This window comes from Hermetia illucens, chromosome 3 (genome assembly GCF_905115235.1).
Source record: "Hermetia illucens chromosome 3, iHerIll2.2.curated.20191125, whole genome shotgun sequence".
Classification (NCBI taxonomy): Eukaryota; Metazoa; Arthropoda; class Insecta; order Diptera; family Stratiomyidae; genus Hermetia; species Hermetia illucens.
This window is the reverse complement of record NC_051851.1, coordinates 86,751,902-86,767,066: the sequence shown is the minus strand read 5'-3', so window position 1 is coordinate 86,767,066 and position 15,165 is coordinate 86,751,902. Positions and strand designations below refer to the sequence as shown.

Below are 15,165 nucleotides of genomic sequence, written 5' to 3'. Positions count from 1 at the left end.
TCCCTAAGGAAATTTTAAGTCAAACTAGAAAATGACTAGAACTCAAGAAAAATATTATTTTGTGAATTTTAAGTAAAACTCATACTCGATAGATGAAGACAGAAACTTTATCGATTTTATTTATGCCCTAAGGTGATATAATAAAGAGAGGGATTCCCTATATGCTATAGCCACAACAGGAGCCTTGGACAGGACGGATTTTAAAACGACGGACCCGACAACGACAACGGAATAACGATTTGCGCATTTTCTCATGGAACGTGCGCTCTCTGTACACAGATGAAGCTGATGAGCAGCTAGCCGATTCCCTGTCCCAATATAGGGCTGATATAACAGCGTTGCAAGAGATGCGATGGACAGGGACCGGTTTAATGGAGAAGAGCCACTACACCATATATTATAGCGGTCATCCAGTAAACCATATGCTCGGAGTAGGTTTCTTAGTCAGCCAAAAAATGAAACCTGCTGTTATCGGCTTTGAAAACATAAGCGAACGGCTATGCACTCTGCGCTTGCGAGGCAAGTTTAGAAATATAAGCCTCATAAACGTTCACGCCCCTACAGAGGAGACTGCAGAGTCGGAGAAGGATACCTTCTACGAGGCAGTAGAACGAACCTTCGAAGCCTGTCCCAGATATGATATCAAAATCATACTTGGGGATTTTAACAGCCAAGTAGGGAAGGAGCCAGTATTCAGGCGATACGTTGGCTCCCATAGCTTACACGAAAAAACAAATGATAACGGACTGCGGACTATTCAATTAGCAGGGTCACAGAAATGGTTGTTGGAAGCACCTGGTTTGCGCGGAAAGCGGTCCACAAACATACATGGGCCTCTCTAGACGGGACCACTTGCAACCAAATTGACCACGTGTTGATCGAACGCCGCCACTTCTCAGCCTTGATGAATGTTAGAACATATAGGGGGGCCAATATAGACTCGGATCACTATCTCGTTGGCATGGTGCTCCGAGCTCGAATAACAATACCACCTAGAATCCCCTCTGACAATCAGGTGAGAGTGAACACTGAAGCCATCCACAACACAGCCCTCCGCGACACCTATAAGAGGGAAATGGATGCCGCAATAACCGCAGTCAACAGAGGACCTGGAGATGAAGCATCAACAAATGATCTTCACAACCACCTGAAGAACGTTATCATGGACACGGCCACAAATCTACTTGGCCTCAGCCGCAAAAGGAGTCGGAACGGCTGGTTTGACGATGAATGTAAGCTAGCAACGGAACGGAAGAATGCCGCATACCGAGTAATGTTGCATTCTCAAAGAACGCGGGCACGCGTAGAGACTTATCACGAACTCCGTCGAGCGGAGAAGCGACTTCACAAACGGAAAAAGGAAGCCTGGGAGAACCAACAAGTCTGTGAACTAGAAAAGTACAGGGAGCAACCGCACCAGGCGCGCAAGTTTTACCAACAAGTCAGCAGGGTGAAGCCTTATACACCTCGATGCTCATCCTGCCGAGACAAAGAGGGAAATCTGGTTTCCGACAGAATGCGCATATTAGAGCGATGGGTTGAGTACTTTGATGAGCTACTGAACAACCAGAACATCGGCGAGTTGGAGGTCCCGCCAACTGAAGACGACGGACAAATACTGCCACCACCAAGTTTAGGAGAAACAGTCCGTGCAATTCACCGGCTAAAAAATCATAAGTCGCCAGGAGCCGATGGAATTACAGCCGAATTGGTTAAATATGGAGGCGACCAGTTACACCAAGTGTTTGATCAACTTGTGCTCAAGGTATGGGACAGCGAATCAATGCCTGACGATTGGCAACGAGGCATTATCTGTCTCATACATAAAAAGGGAGATATCACACAGTGCAGCAATTATAGAGGTATCACATTGCTGAGTACCATCTATAAGATATTCTCCACTATCTTACTAGGCCGGATAGCCCCATATGCCCAGAACATCATTGGCCCATACCAAAGAGGCTTCACTCGAGGCAAATCAGCAACAAATCAGATTTTCTCTCTGCGGCAAGCGATGGAAAAATTGTTGGAATATGGACACCAGTTGCACCATCTATTCATCGACTTTAAAGCCGCCTATGATAGCATAGCCAGGGTAAAACTGTACACGGCCATGAGAGAATTCGGTATCCCGACGAAACTAATAAGACTGACTAGACTCAAAACGAACATCTATAAGATATTCTCCACTATCTTGCTAGGCCGGATAGCGCCATACGCCCAGAACATTATTGGCCCATACCGAAGACCATTCGACATCAACAACGGTCTACGACAAGGGGATGCCCTCTTTAACCTGGCTCTCGAGAAAGTGATCCGTGATGCTGAGGTAAATGCAAGACGTACGATCCTCTTCAAGTCCACCCAACTACTGGCCTATGCTGACGATATCGACATCATGGGAAGAACCACCCGAGACGTACAAACTGCCTTCATCCAGATCGAGCAGGCGGCGATTGGCGCGAGATCTTAGGCTGCACATCAATGAAGGCAAGACAAAATATATGGTGGCAACGTCAGTACCGAAGACGAATCAACCAACAACATCAAACCGCACTGGTCAAACAAAAACACGAAGAAGAATAAGGATATTAGAATACAACTTTGAGACCGTTGACAATTTCTCATATCTAGGGTCGAAAATCACAACCGATAACAACTACGATGATGAAATCCGCGCACGGTTGTTGTCAGCCAACAGAGCCTATTTCAGCTTACAAAGACTGTTCCGCTCGAAACGTCTCACCATAGGGTCAAAGCTCTTACTGTACAAGACTATGATCTTGCCAGTCCTCATGTATTCCTCGGAAACTTGGGTTCTTAGCAAGAAAAATTGCGAACTCTTGGCCGCGTTCGAGAGAAGAATCATCCGAAGAATTTTTGGCCCCCTACATGAGGATGGACGATTCCGTAGCCTACACAATGACGAAATCTATGAGCGATACCATGACCGTCCGGTTGTGGATAAAATCCGGCTCAATAGGTTACGGTGGGCGGGTCACTTAATCCGTATGGATGAGGATGATCCCACCCGGAAAGTCTATAAGGGCAATATCTATGGTAGAAAAAGAAGGCGAGGCAAACCCTGCCTAAGATAGAGCGATGGCGTGGGTCAGGATGCCAGAATTGGTGGCCCTCGGCGCAAAATCGGGATGTCTGGAGTTCCTTATTAAGGCAGGCCTAGACCGGATAACGGTTGTTGCGCCGTTGATAATGATGATTCCCTATATCCCCACGTCCGTATAATTCGCATCCCGGTCCTGATTTTCAGCATAATTTTCACCCCGGGTCCGGGTTTTCTCTCTACGCCTTAAATGGATCCATATATTCGTTCGGTTTTTAAGGGATGAAATGAAGCAAGTTTTTTTTTTTTCATACAAAGGATGAATTTCAATCAATAATTGACCTTTTTCCATCTCTGTAACAATTTCATTTGGTTTGGAGTTAGGAGGCGGAAAACGAAGGGAACGATTTTCCATTGAGGGAATTTTGCAGAAAAAGGAACACGTGGAAGTCAGGTGATTCAAGCTCTGATGAGTACCGTACTGTTCTGTGGCCCGACCTCGTGACATTTGGCGCCATCATATGTCACTCTGTTAATAGCTATATATAGAATGAACCTACTACGTAGAGCACGGCAGATGTATTCCGTGGTCACACTGTCGAAAGCTTTCCCGAAATCGATGAAAAGCAGATGCAGCGAAGATTTGAGCCCCACACACTGTTCCAAAATGATATGTAGGGTGTTCATGTGTACCAATGCAGGAGGATTCGGAGCGGAAAACAGCCCGCTCTCCGTCGATCAAACATTCGAGATGTTCTTTAATAACTCTCCAATTGTCACATTCAAAACGGGTGTCATTCTTTGTAATCTTAATGATCATCCCCTTTTTCCATTCTCTGGGAAAGGTTTTAGATTTCCATACGAGTGAAAGTAGCAGATCTGCAGAAACCGCAGGTGCAGTAATACAAAACGCTGCTAGGAGACCGTCAAGCTCAGCGTCTTTACACCGTTTGAGAGCATTGATGCGCAAAATAATTTCTCTTTTGCTTGGAAGAACGGTCCTTATTCGAATGTCACAGTGATTGGCCATATCATCCACAAGAAAGGGAACCTCACCGGATGTGATACGGTTATGACCCGCGGTGAAGAGCTCTTTCCACTTCTTCAGTTGTTCGTCACCGTGGACGAGTAGTCGGCTGTTAACGTCTTTCACAGGACCATCGAAAGGTTTGGGAGCGGGACTTGCGGTAACCGTGAGAAAAAACTCGACACCGGATTCGTGTGATTCGAGAGTACAAAAACACATTGCCATAAATGCGGCAAGAGGGAGAAGAGTACTTTCCAGAGCCCCATCATTTTACTTCGCTCGGACTCAAAATATCCAGCTTATATCGTTGGAATTTCGAGCATTTCTAGAACCCTCGTTACAGTAGCAATAAAGTTTCAAAATTTGTAAGTTGCTAGTCCACAAATTTCTATCCCTTTTAGTCGGCTTTTACGACAAGCAGGGAAGACTTTGAGTATATTCTTAAGCCCCAACTCAGGGCCATTCCAGCCAAGTTTTACTAATTTTTGTTGAGTGATTATTGTCGTGTTGGGTCTAGCGTTTTCTTGGTGGAACATGATACCCTTGCGATTGACTAATACTTGGCATTTCTTATGCAAAGCTTGATCCAACTTCCAATAGACCGTTTTTTCGTGAGGGAGTAGTTCGCAAAATAGTATACCCTGACGATTCTCTCATATGGATAATAAAATCTTCTTCGGATCCAGGGCGGCCTTCGGGGTCGTATTCTTCGGCTTACCAGCGGTTAACCGTGATCTCTTGCACACTATATTTTGATATATGATTAGCTGTTCATCGCCAATCACTATTCGTTTCAGAAACAGGTCGCTTTCTTGACGGTTCAAAAGTAAATTGCAGATGGACCTACGAATGACCAGGTTCTCTTTGGACAGCTTGTGCGGCACAACTACATCAAGGGAGGACACGCAGCGAAGCTATTACAAATGCCTTTAACCGGTCCACAACCTACTTTATGTGCCTCCAAAATCTCTTCAATTTCTAGTCTTACTCGACTAGTGCTTTAATATCATTCCAATCAACCTCGGCGGGCTAAGCGCTGCGCAAATCATTTCTGAGCGAATATCTCTGAGTGTGCCTTTGCAGCTTATTTGCCTTTCTCGAAGTAATAAAGTAACATATGCCGACAATGCACCTTATTTTCCAACATGTTCAACACTAACAAAAATAATGGCAGTGAAACGAGTTTTAACAGATGAAAGCAGCTGACCGTCCCCCTTTCAAAACATATGTACAGTAGCCGCTCCATAATTGGAACTTGCAGAAATTAGAAAAGTCTGGAAATTAGAACAAACACGCTCTGAAATTAGAATAAGTGATTCTAATTCCGAGCTTTTGTTGTGCTTTTTTTCCATTGTTCCAATATTCTCGTTTTTTCAGGGAGAGTAGGTGTATCTGTTTACACGTAAAGATAGACCATCGGAATGCCAACCAAATATCTCTATTTGACACATTACTTTGGGCTAGTCTCGCCCTAGGGGCCTGCAAGTCAGGAAATTCCTTTCACCAAAGAAAGGCAATTGTTAGCACAAAGAATCACCTGCCATTCGGTCCCGCACCAGTCGAACTCTTTCCTTTTCGCAACAAGAACCTGGACATAATGCGCAAAACGTGTCCATTTGTCAGCGTCTCTGAGCATCTTTCACACAACTTGCCCGGATAAATGAATCCCATCCTCTCACAAGCAAAAAGATGTGATCGGCGCTGTCCTCCATTGCAGAACACACAGCCAGGGATTCGTAACTTCCTTTGCACTTGTAAATCGTTTTACGTTCCTTTGCAAGGAAGGTAACGAGAGTCATTACCGCGACCACCATCACTATCGATTCTGACATGTGCAGCAGGCAAACATTACTCCGTCTCTATACTTTCACACGGCAATTGCGAATCAGCTCCTTGTCAAAGTATTAGCCGAAATCTGAGCGCCATAGGACAAAACGGACTACGCTGCATTCATGAAAAGATGTCTCCTGCTAAAGGCAGTACTTCTAACGTTTGCCATCAGCCGACTTAAGGCCGAAACCCAGCCCAGCAGCTAGCCAGTACCCTTAGTAGTAACAGCCTTACAAGAAATGCGCTGAACAGGGACCGGTTTCCCGAAGAAGAGCCACTAGACCATATATTATAGTGGCCATCCAGCAAACCAAAACCACCTATATAGACTTCGATCACTGTCTCGTTGGTACTCCGGGATTGAATAACAACACTGCCAAGAATCCCCTCTGACAATTAGGTGACAGTTAACACTGAAGTCATCCATAATACAGCCCTCCGTAACATCTATAAAGAAGAAATGGATGTTGCAATAACCGCAGTCAACAGAGGTGCTGGAGATGAAGCATCGACAGCTTCAAAACCACTTGAAAAAGGTTATCTTGACACGGACACAAATATACTTTTTCTCAGCCGCAAAAAAGTCTGGTTCGACGATGTAAGCTAGCACCGGAACGGAAGAAAGCTACATACAGAATAATGTTGCATCCTTAAAGAAATAGGGCAGGCACAGAAACTTATCGCGAACTGCGTCGACCGGAGAAGCCAACTCACAAACGTATAACGCGTCAACCGCACCTAGGCGCTACCACTCGCGGTTACCTGAAATGCACTTCAGCTCTTCCCGAGACGTCCGCGTTCCACCTCCGTTCTGCGCCAAGTGCTCTTGGGGCAACTCACTCGACGACCCCTTTCTGAGTGGAACCAATGCGTTATCCGTATATAGCTACATATCCAACACATTCCTTCATATTTTTTCAAACTACAAGCCATACGTACATATCACAGCATAGGTATTATCCTCCCCATTCACAAACAAACTGCCTATTTCTGGATACTGTACATACAAATGCGCGTATATAAATTGATCGTACCCATATTTCCGATTTACTTCGTGCGCAAAAGCATACATATGTACATATACAGTACGTATATTAAACACGGCAGGTTAATGTACAGATATATCTATCTGAATTAGACACTACCGGCAAACTTAATTGGCACGCATATACTATATACCTATATACACACATGTCTGTTCAGAGTAATTGATACTCATATACAAATGACTAAAAAACCAAAACAAAATAATTCTTTGCGACCCCATTCATAAGAACTCATTTCGTTGTGGTATTGACGAGTTGATATGTGATGATGACGTCATCTAGGTTGTAGAGTGCACGAAATTCACAAAAATGGCAAAGTTTTTCCCCCCATAACTATGTTAATAATAGTTGGATTTTCTTCAACCTTGACCAAATTGTTGTTATCCCTCATCCCCATACCGAATTTTGTACATCTGGAATGAACATAAGGGGGGTTGCCAGGTAAATTTATAAAATGTGGAAATATATTATTATTAACTTTATTTGTGCAGATATCGGAACCGAATGTATTCTGAGGCCTAGATTTCGTACAGATGCTCCGCTGTGATTTTTTTTCATATTTTTCGGTTGGATAGGTTCTAAGAACGAAACCTGTTACACTTTTTGTGGGTCATATTTTGAGCCCTCCCTCCCCTGTCTCACCCAGTGTCAAATATGGAACCAATTTCGAAAAGTACTAATTGAGTCCTTTGATCTGATACCCCACATGACCCTATTCTGGGGAAAAAAATTACACCTCCCTTTCGTATGTATAGGGTCCCCTCTTGAAACTCAACAAAAAAAGTAAAGGGACACACAGACCACATATTCTCATTAAATTTGTGGCAATCGGTTCTGCCGTTTCAGAGTAAATCGAGTGTGAACCGATTTTAATAAAGATTTGTTTCACACAAAATCTTAAACATCTTCATAATAACAATAATTTGATCTGATCGCTTCACTCTAGGAGTTCAATATTATTAACAAATGTGAAGAAGACAATTTACAATAGATATAAAAATGGCCGGGGAGAAGTAGATTCTTCATGAAGGGAATTTTTCACTCGAATGTCAATTATTCTGATTAATTATGACGTTAGCATCTTATTTGATAAGTTTGAACTGCTATAACTTTGACACTAATAGCCAGATTGGCATTTATATACGCGATACTGATCTTTACGCCGGTGTAGTACTCCTAGGATGAACTTAAGGGGGTTTTTCAGTCAATTTATAAAAGTTGGTAATATACTATTACTGTTTTTTTGAGCAGATATCGGAATGGGACTTATTTTGAGGCTTAGATCTCATCCAAGCTATCAATTAATATCAGTTTCGGAAAGTACTAATTGAGAGCTTTCCTTTGATGCCCAACACGACTACATTGGATGAACAAATTTTTACATCCCCATGTATGGGAAGCCCCTCTTTAAACTCCACGCAAATTTATGTCATTGACTGCTTACGTCGAATTTCATAGTTCCCATCTGTCCACCAAATTTCGTTCAGATCGGTTTAGCCGCTTTGGAGGAAAGTACGTGTGGTAGACAGACAGACATACAGACAGTGAATCGATTTCAATTAGATTTTGTTTACACAAAACCTTAAAAAAGCGTGAGGAACGCACTGGCCAGCGACGCATTAAATGGTGGCGATTTGGTGAGAAGAAAGAAGAAACGACCTCACTCATACGATTGCCGACCATTACGAATGTCGAAGAATCATGGAACCAAATGAAAGACACGATCCACAAAGCGGCCTCTGCAACCCTCGGGGTCACCAAACCGGGTCAGCGGTACATCAACCGAGATACTTGGCTTTGGAATGATGATGTTGAAATGAAGGTCCGTGAAAAGAAACGCCTCTACCACAAATTTCTCGACGATAAAACGCCTGCTAATTGGCAAAATTTATAAGAATGCCAACCGTGAAGCAAACAAGATCTGTATCGACTTGCTAAAAGGCGTAATGAACGCACACAGGATATCGAACACTTCTGTTGCGTTAATGGCAAGAACAGTACTTTGCTTACCAACCGTCGAGCCGCAAGGGATAGATGGCGAGAATACTTCGAGCGGATTTCAACTGAAGAATTTGCTCATCCTCCACTTCCACAATCATTGCCGACATTTCCAATATGGAAAAAGAAAGGTAATCCAGCAGAATGTTCAAATTACCGTTCGATCTGGTTACTTTCCCATATCATGAAGATTTTTGAACGCATTCTTGACAACCGTATTCGCGAAATCGTTGAAAAAACCGTGAACCAAGCCGGATTTGACAAGAACTGCGGAACTACTGACGCAATACACGCTGCGCGATTACTCATGGAGAAACACCGTGAGAAGCATCGCCCCCTTGTAGTGACCGCGGCTGCGCGACGGGAGCGGAATTTCATTCGGCTCTTTCTTAATTAATTTGCTTAAACAATGCATTTAATAGTGTGCAATTGCCTTAATGTTCGCCGCAGATTGCACATTATTGAATGCATTCGAGCGAATTGATCTTGACAAGAGGCGAATGATTTGCCGCATCCGCAGGCGCATGCGCATGTTGCCGCAACATTGCCTAGCGAGTGAGAAAGGCTATGTAGCGGGAATAGAAGCGGTGCACGAAGAGAGAACGAGGAGAGTGTTGCTTGGTGAGGGAAACTGGGAGTTTAGGGATTTGGCGTTGGAGGAGGTGGACAAGTTGAAGGAGCAACAAGAAGAGGAAAGATTTGGAGAGGTTGGAGAAAAGAAGAAGAGTTTTGGCGGCAAAGGAGTGAAGACGGAGAAAAGAAAAGAGGAACGGAATTGGATTTTGGAAGAAGAGTTTTGGCGGCAAAGGAGTGAAGACGGAGAAAAGAAAAGAGGAACGGAATTGGATTTTGGAAGAAGAGTTTTGGCGGCAAAGGAGTGAAGACGGAGAAAAGAAAAGAGGAACGGAATTGGATTTTGAAGAAAGTAGTTTTGGGATTTGGCGTTGTGAGAGTGAGGACGGAGAAAAGTAAAGAGAGGAATTTAATCAAGAAAACTAACACGATATCGTGCTAAACTCTAACACAAGTGATTTCTAAACGAAGATTCCGTGAAAAAGTTCAAATCGCTGACAAAACGTTCAATCATTAACCAATAATCAATGCACCGTGATTTAAAGCAAAAAGGAGAAAAACAATTGAGATAATTGAAATATCAACTAAACGAAATTAATATTTAGCTGCAGAAGTAAAGTGGCGGAATTCCCGCTGGCCGGAGGATGTCGATAAAGGGCGGGAACCTCACAGGCCGCGCCTCGTACAAGATCTGAGGCGGAAGAGACGGCAATCGAGACGGTGATCCGTCGTGGATCTTCCCCTCCTTGATCGCGGCACTCGGGTCCGGAGACTTACGGCTCCACGCGCGCGGTCGAGCCGGTTTTTTTTTTTATTTTCCAATTTAGCTCGCGTTCTGGTTTTCATCGATAGGCCGTCGCGAAATCCTACTTAGAGTCGAATTTAAAATCCGGTGCGGACCCACGCATCGGAAAAAGGCACGTTGTTTTTAGTAATGAAGCGTGAGGGATCAAAGCGCTCAAAGGACCCCCCCACATTCCCGAGCCTGGCTAGCACAGAGGCGTGCAAGAACGTGTCGACCGAGCACTTTGATAGAGCTTCAATCTTTGTGGGCAGACCTTCACGGTCAATGTTGCCAATTTGTTTAGCTTTTTGGGATAGCTCTGCCCTCTAGGTCGTTATCGGCCCCTCAGGATGATCGACTGGATCTCCTATCCCATTCTTATCATTACACTCTTTACATTGCCTTTATGGATCTAGGGAAAGCCTGTGACCGTGTACCACATCAACTCATCTGGTATGCTTACGACAACACTTCATGCCAGAAGAACTCGTGCGCTGGGTTCAATTGCTCTGCCACGATCCGAAAAGTAAAGTTCGAAGTATGGCGGGTGTATCAAAACTGTTTTGTTGGTGTTCATCAAGGAAGCGCCTTACACACTGCTTTATGCAGATGATGTTTTCCTAACATCTGATAGCAAAAAGTGGAATGAACGCCTCAGGCAACACGGTCTCAGACTGAATTTAAACAAAACTGAATTTTTGACGACTGATCCCTATGAAACAGGCATAATCACTGTCAGCGGCAGTGATCTGCCCAGAACTGAGCGATTTAAATACCTCGGGTCAACGCTGTCAGCCAATGAAGAACTGCGTTATGAAATTGTTTCAGGCATTAACGCAATCTGGATGAAGTGGCGTTCCACAACTGGTGTTCTTTGTGATCGACGTATCAACGAACGTCTCAAATCTAAAATTTACCGCTCTTATGGTTCTGAGTGTTGGCCGACTATAAAAGACAATGAACGGCGTCTTGCGGTAATGGAGACGAAGATGCTACGTTGGACTAGCGGCGTCACCCGTTTAGATCACATCTGAAATGAGGATATCCGAGATGATCGCACCGTAACAACCTGACATTTATCTGCTTTTCCTCTGTAACTTTGTGGGTATATTTTCAAGTATATTAGGAATCGATTGACACGAGAAAAACTATTTCGATTGTTTCGACCTCGTAAAGCAGACTCCCCCATAACAACGCAAAGGGAATCCCCTTTCGTTGTAAATTGACTGCATACCCTGAAACTGTAACAGTTGTTATTCAGATAATCGAACCAGATCTGCCTCCACCGGTACCTGTTAATGAAGATTCCCTGTGCAAGCAGCGGCGACTCTTAGTAGATTGTTTTGTTATCAAGCAATTAAAATCATGAGCTAGAAATTCGATTATAAAATTGCAAGTTATCTCAGCCCCGTCCAATGCTATACTTTCCGTTGAGCAGCTTTGCGAGTAGGTCCGAATGACTATGTCCCGAATAACGAATTTGAAACATGGAAGCGTCCATAATTTCCTTTTAATTTGCCTCAAGTATTTGAAAACCGCAAAATTGTTCGAGCAATTAGAAGTTGTGAGATATTATTGAGGAGTTGGTGGATTGGCATCAAGAAACTCACACTTCCGTATCACTTACACCATTTACGCGTTAGCAACAAAGCCAAGAAATGGAGTAAGTTTTTCTTTGCTCATCGAAGGAGTCCTGCATTGAAGGATTTTCTTTTATTATTTAATTTGCTCCATTCTGTCATCATCGTGGCTAGCAATTGCCTTTTTTGGATCGACTCCAAGTTTGGCGCTCATCGGTCGCTCGTCTGCTCGGGTCTATTGATTACGCACTCGACGCACGTCAAGCGTTCGTTGATTCCACGTAGCTCCAACCTGGCTGAGTCGGAGCCTCTTATCGCCCGTTCGAATGTCCACTTTTTGGAGCTGGTGTGACGTGCCAGTCAGCAGTGGTGGCACTTTTCTCTTATCTCGAGTGTGTTGCCCATTTTTATTTATAAACAAATAACGTTTGATGCTTGGGAGATGTGGGAAGCTTTTGCAGTGGACAATCCCCCGCTCGACCTTGTGTGCGAGCAACAGAAGGTCATGGGTGCCCGATGCATCTCTCGAAAGGAAAGTATTGATTTTGCCAGGCAGTGCAGATGGGGGTCCCAGGGAGCTAAGGAGGCTGCTTCTTGGCAATGTTTGTTGTGATTTGATGTTTGTTGTCTCCTTTGTTTACAAGCTTTCCGTTTTCCTCAGCGAGTTGGCAACGAGCCCGATTATGCTGATTGCTCGACATTGGTCAGCTGTGCCGAGCATTAACTTTTGCTAGTTTTGCGTCCGAACTTCTGCTTTGTTATTATTTTTAGAGCGTGCGATGCTCGGTCGCGGCTTGGATGTTACTCAATCATTGGTTGGTGGGTTACGAAGTAACGTCTGTGGATATCTGGGGCTCCACCGAATTGCGCGCGTGAAAGGTACAAAGAAGAGGACAAAGCCCCGGATCGGAAAATCGGGGCCCATTCCTACTCGTGCGGAATTTGCGGTCATGCCTCCTAAAAGGTGAACTCGGCAGGCCCTAAGCGATGCCGTTCACTTGCGTCCATTTATTTACAAATAAAAGCGAAAAAGATGATAAAAATAGAAACCGAGATAATGGCAAGGCGCCCACCATGTACGAGCGACGACAGAAGCCAACCCAAGCAACAAGAAAAAGGGAAGCAAACGAAACAAAAACGCTTACCGCAATTGACTCACTTTTGTTTTGCAAACTGGCTTCGCACTCGAACTTGTTTTCGTCACTCTGAGTTCGCCAATTTCCTTAGATCCTCATGTGCCGCCGTTGCTGGGGTCTTGACACTAATTTTCACCACTTTTCGCAATGATTTGAACACTTCACTTTGCCATTACTGCAACACTTTTGGTGCGAGCGACACCGAAACCCACGAACGTCCGAGCGAAGCGATTTTGACAGAATAAACAAATTTTGTTGTGTGAGGTAACGAGCTGGGAACTGCGAGGAGGAAGCTTATTGGGCGTTTGACGTTTGTGTCGACATTTCATGCAGAGAACGGATTACGACATAGCCAGGGATCACACCGGAGCGTGTATGTGCTGAGACTCTTGTGGCGGCATCTTGTGGGTAATTATATTGGGCTAGGCACAATCCCAAATTTGCAAACATTGAGAACGTAATATTAACACCTTCACTGCCAATATAAAATTTAAACTACCGGAAGGATAATTCCTAGCTAAACCTTGCCGCATAAAAACAGAAGATGAAAAAAGTCAATACATTTATACCATAATTGGAAATATACAGTCACTCAAAAAAGTATTCGGGCAAGTAGCTTACTTCACTTTTATTTGTAAATATGAACTCCTAAATAAGGGAATAAGTAAATAAATCCTTTTTAATTCAATAACGACATTATAAAGAACATTCTACTTTAAAATTAATTAACGTTTAACTTCCAACGGTAATATAAAAATTAATTTTATCATTTTCTGCATGAAATTATTGTGAAAAAAGTATTCGGGCCAAGAGCAGTTTCTTGCAAAATAACGGTATCTTTCAAGAAGAAATAAGATAAGAAAACCAAATCTGCCGAAAGAAAGAATAGGCCAGGACGTCCATGCATATTCGATGAGGGAGAAGAACGTTGGATTGTAAGAGAAATTAATAGAGAAATGGAAAAGGTGCTGCTGCAAGGAGGAAACCTTACATGAACAAAGCAAACAGAATTAAAAGAGTAAATTTCGCTAAACAGTATATAAACAAGCCATGGGAATTTTGGAAAAGTGTTCTATTTTCCGATGAGACTAAATACAATACTTTTGGCTCAGAAGCGAATACTCAGGTGGAGATTCGTAACATCCAAGGCTCAGTAAAATATGGAGTAGGTAGCCAAATGGGCTAGGGCTGTATGTCGGCAGCTGGGGTAGGAAACTTACAATTAGTTGATGGTACCCACGATGGAGCATAAAACTTGGGAAACGCCTGCTGAACCAACACTAACGGCTCCACTACCAAACCCTATCTACACCTCCACTTGGTGACCGATGGGAGCTCTTTTTGAACGTAAAGCTGCAGACGGAAAAGGATGAAGGCGAGTCTTCCGCGACTAAAAACGGGACAAATTGCATCAACTAGTCCTCCAGGTTGCGGGTTGGGTAGGGCCAACAACCCAACACGGAAAACCGAAGTTACGAAGCCACAACAGAAACCTCGGACTGGGCAGATAATACCACGACAAAGGAATAACGATTTGCGCATTTCCTCATGGAACGTGCGCACCCTGTACAGAGATGAAGCTGATAAGCAGCTAGCCGATACTCTGTCCCAAAATAGGGGTGATGTAACAGCGTTACAGGAGATGCGTTGGACAGGAACCGGTTTCCTGGAGAAGAGTCGCTACACCATATATTATAGCGGTCATCCAGTAAACCATGTGCTCGGAGTAGCTTTCTTAGTCAGCCGAAAAATGAAACCTGCTGTTATCGGCTTTGAAAACATAAGTGAACGGCTATGCACGCTGCATTTGCGAGGCCAATTTAGAAATATAAGCATCATTAACGTTCACGCCCCTACAGAGGAGACTGTAGAGTTGGAGAAGGATACCTTCTAGAACGAACCCAAGATATGATATCAAAATCATACTTGTGGATTTTAACAGGCAAGGAGGGACAAAGCCGATACGTTAGCTCCCATAGCTTACATCAAAATACAAATGATAACGGACTGCGGATTATTCAATTAGCAGTGTCACACAAAATGGTTGCTGGAAGTACCTGGTTCGCACGGAAAGCGGTCCACAAACATACGTGGGCCTCTCCAGACGGAACCACTTTCAACCAAATT

The 15,165-nt window shown here is 43.8% G+C and overlaps 1 protein-coding gene across 2 annotated transcripts in view; it reads right to left on the bottom strand.

The window, feature by feature from the left end:
* The window catches only part of LOC119651895 (GTP-binding protein 2), a 60,226-nt gene extending 46,880 nt beyond the window's left edge, over window positions 1-13,346 (bottom strand). Inside the window, exon 1 of one of the 2 annotated variants that reach the window (XM_038055720.1) lies at window positions 13,048-13,346. The gene's annotated coding sequence lies outside the window, so the exon portion shown is untranslated. The remainder of the gene's footprint in view (window positions 1-13,047) is intronic. The other variant, XM_038055717.1, reaches the window with a different exon arrangement.
* Window positions 13,347-15,165: the final 1,819 nt, after the last annotated feature.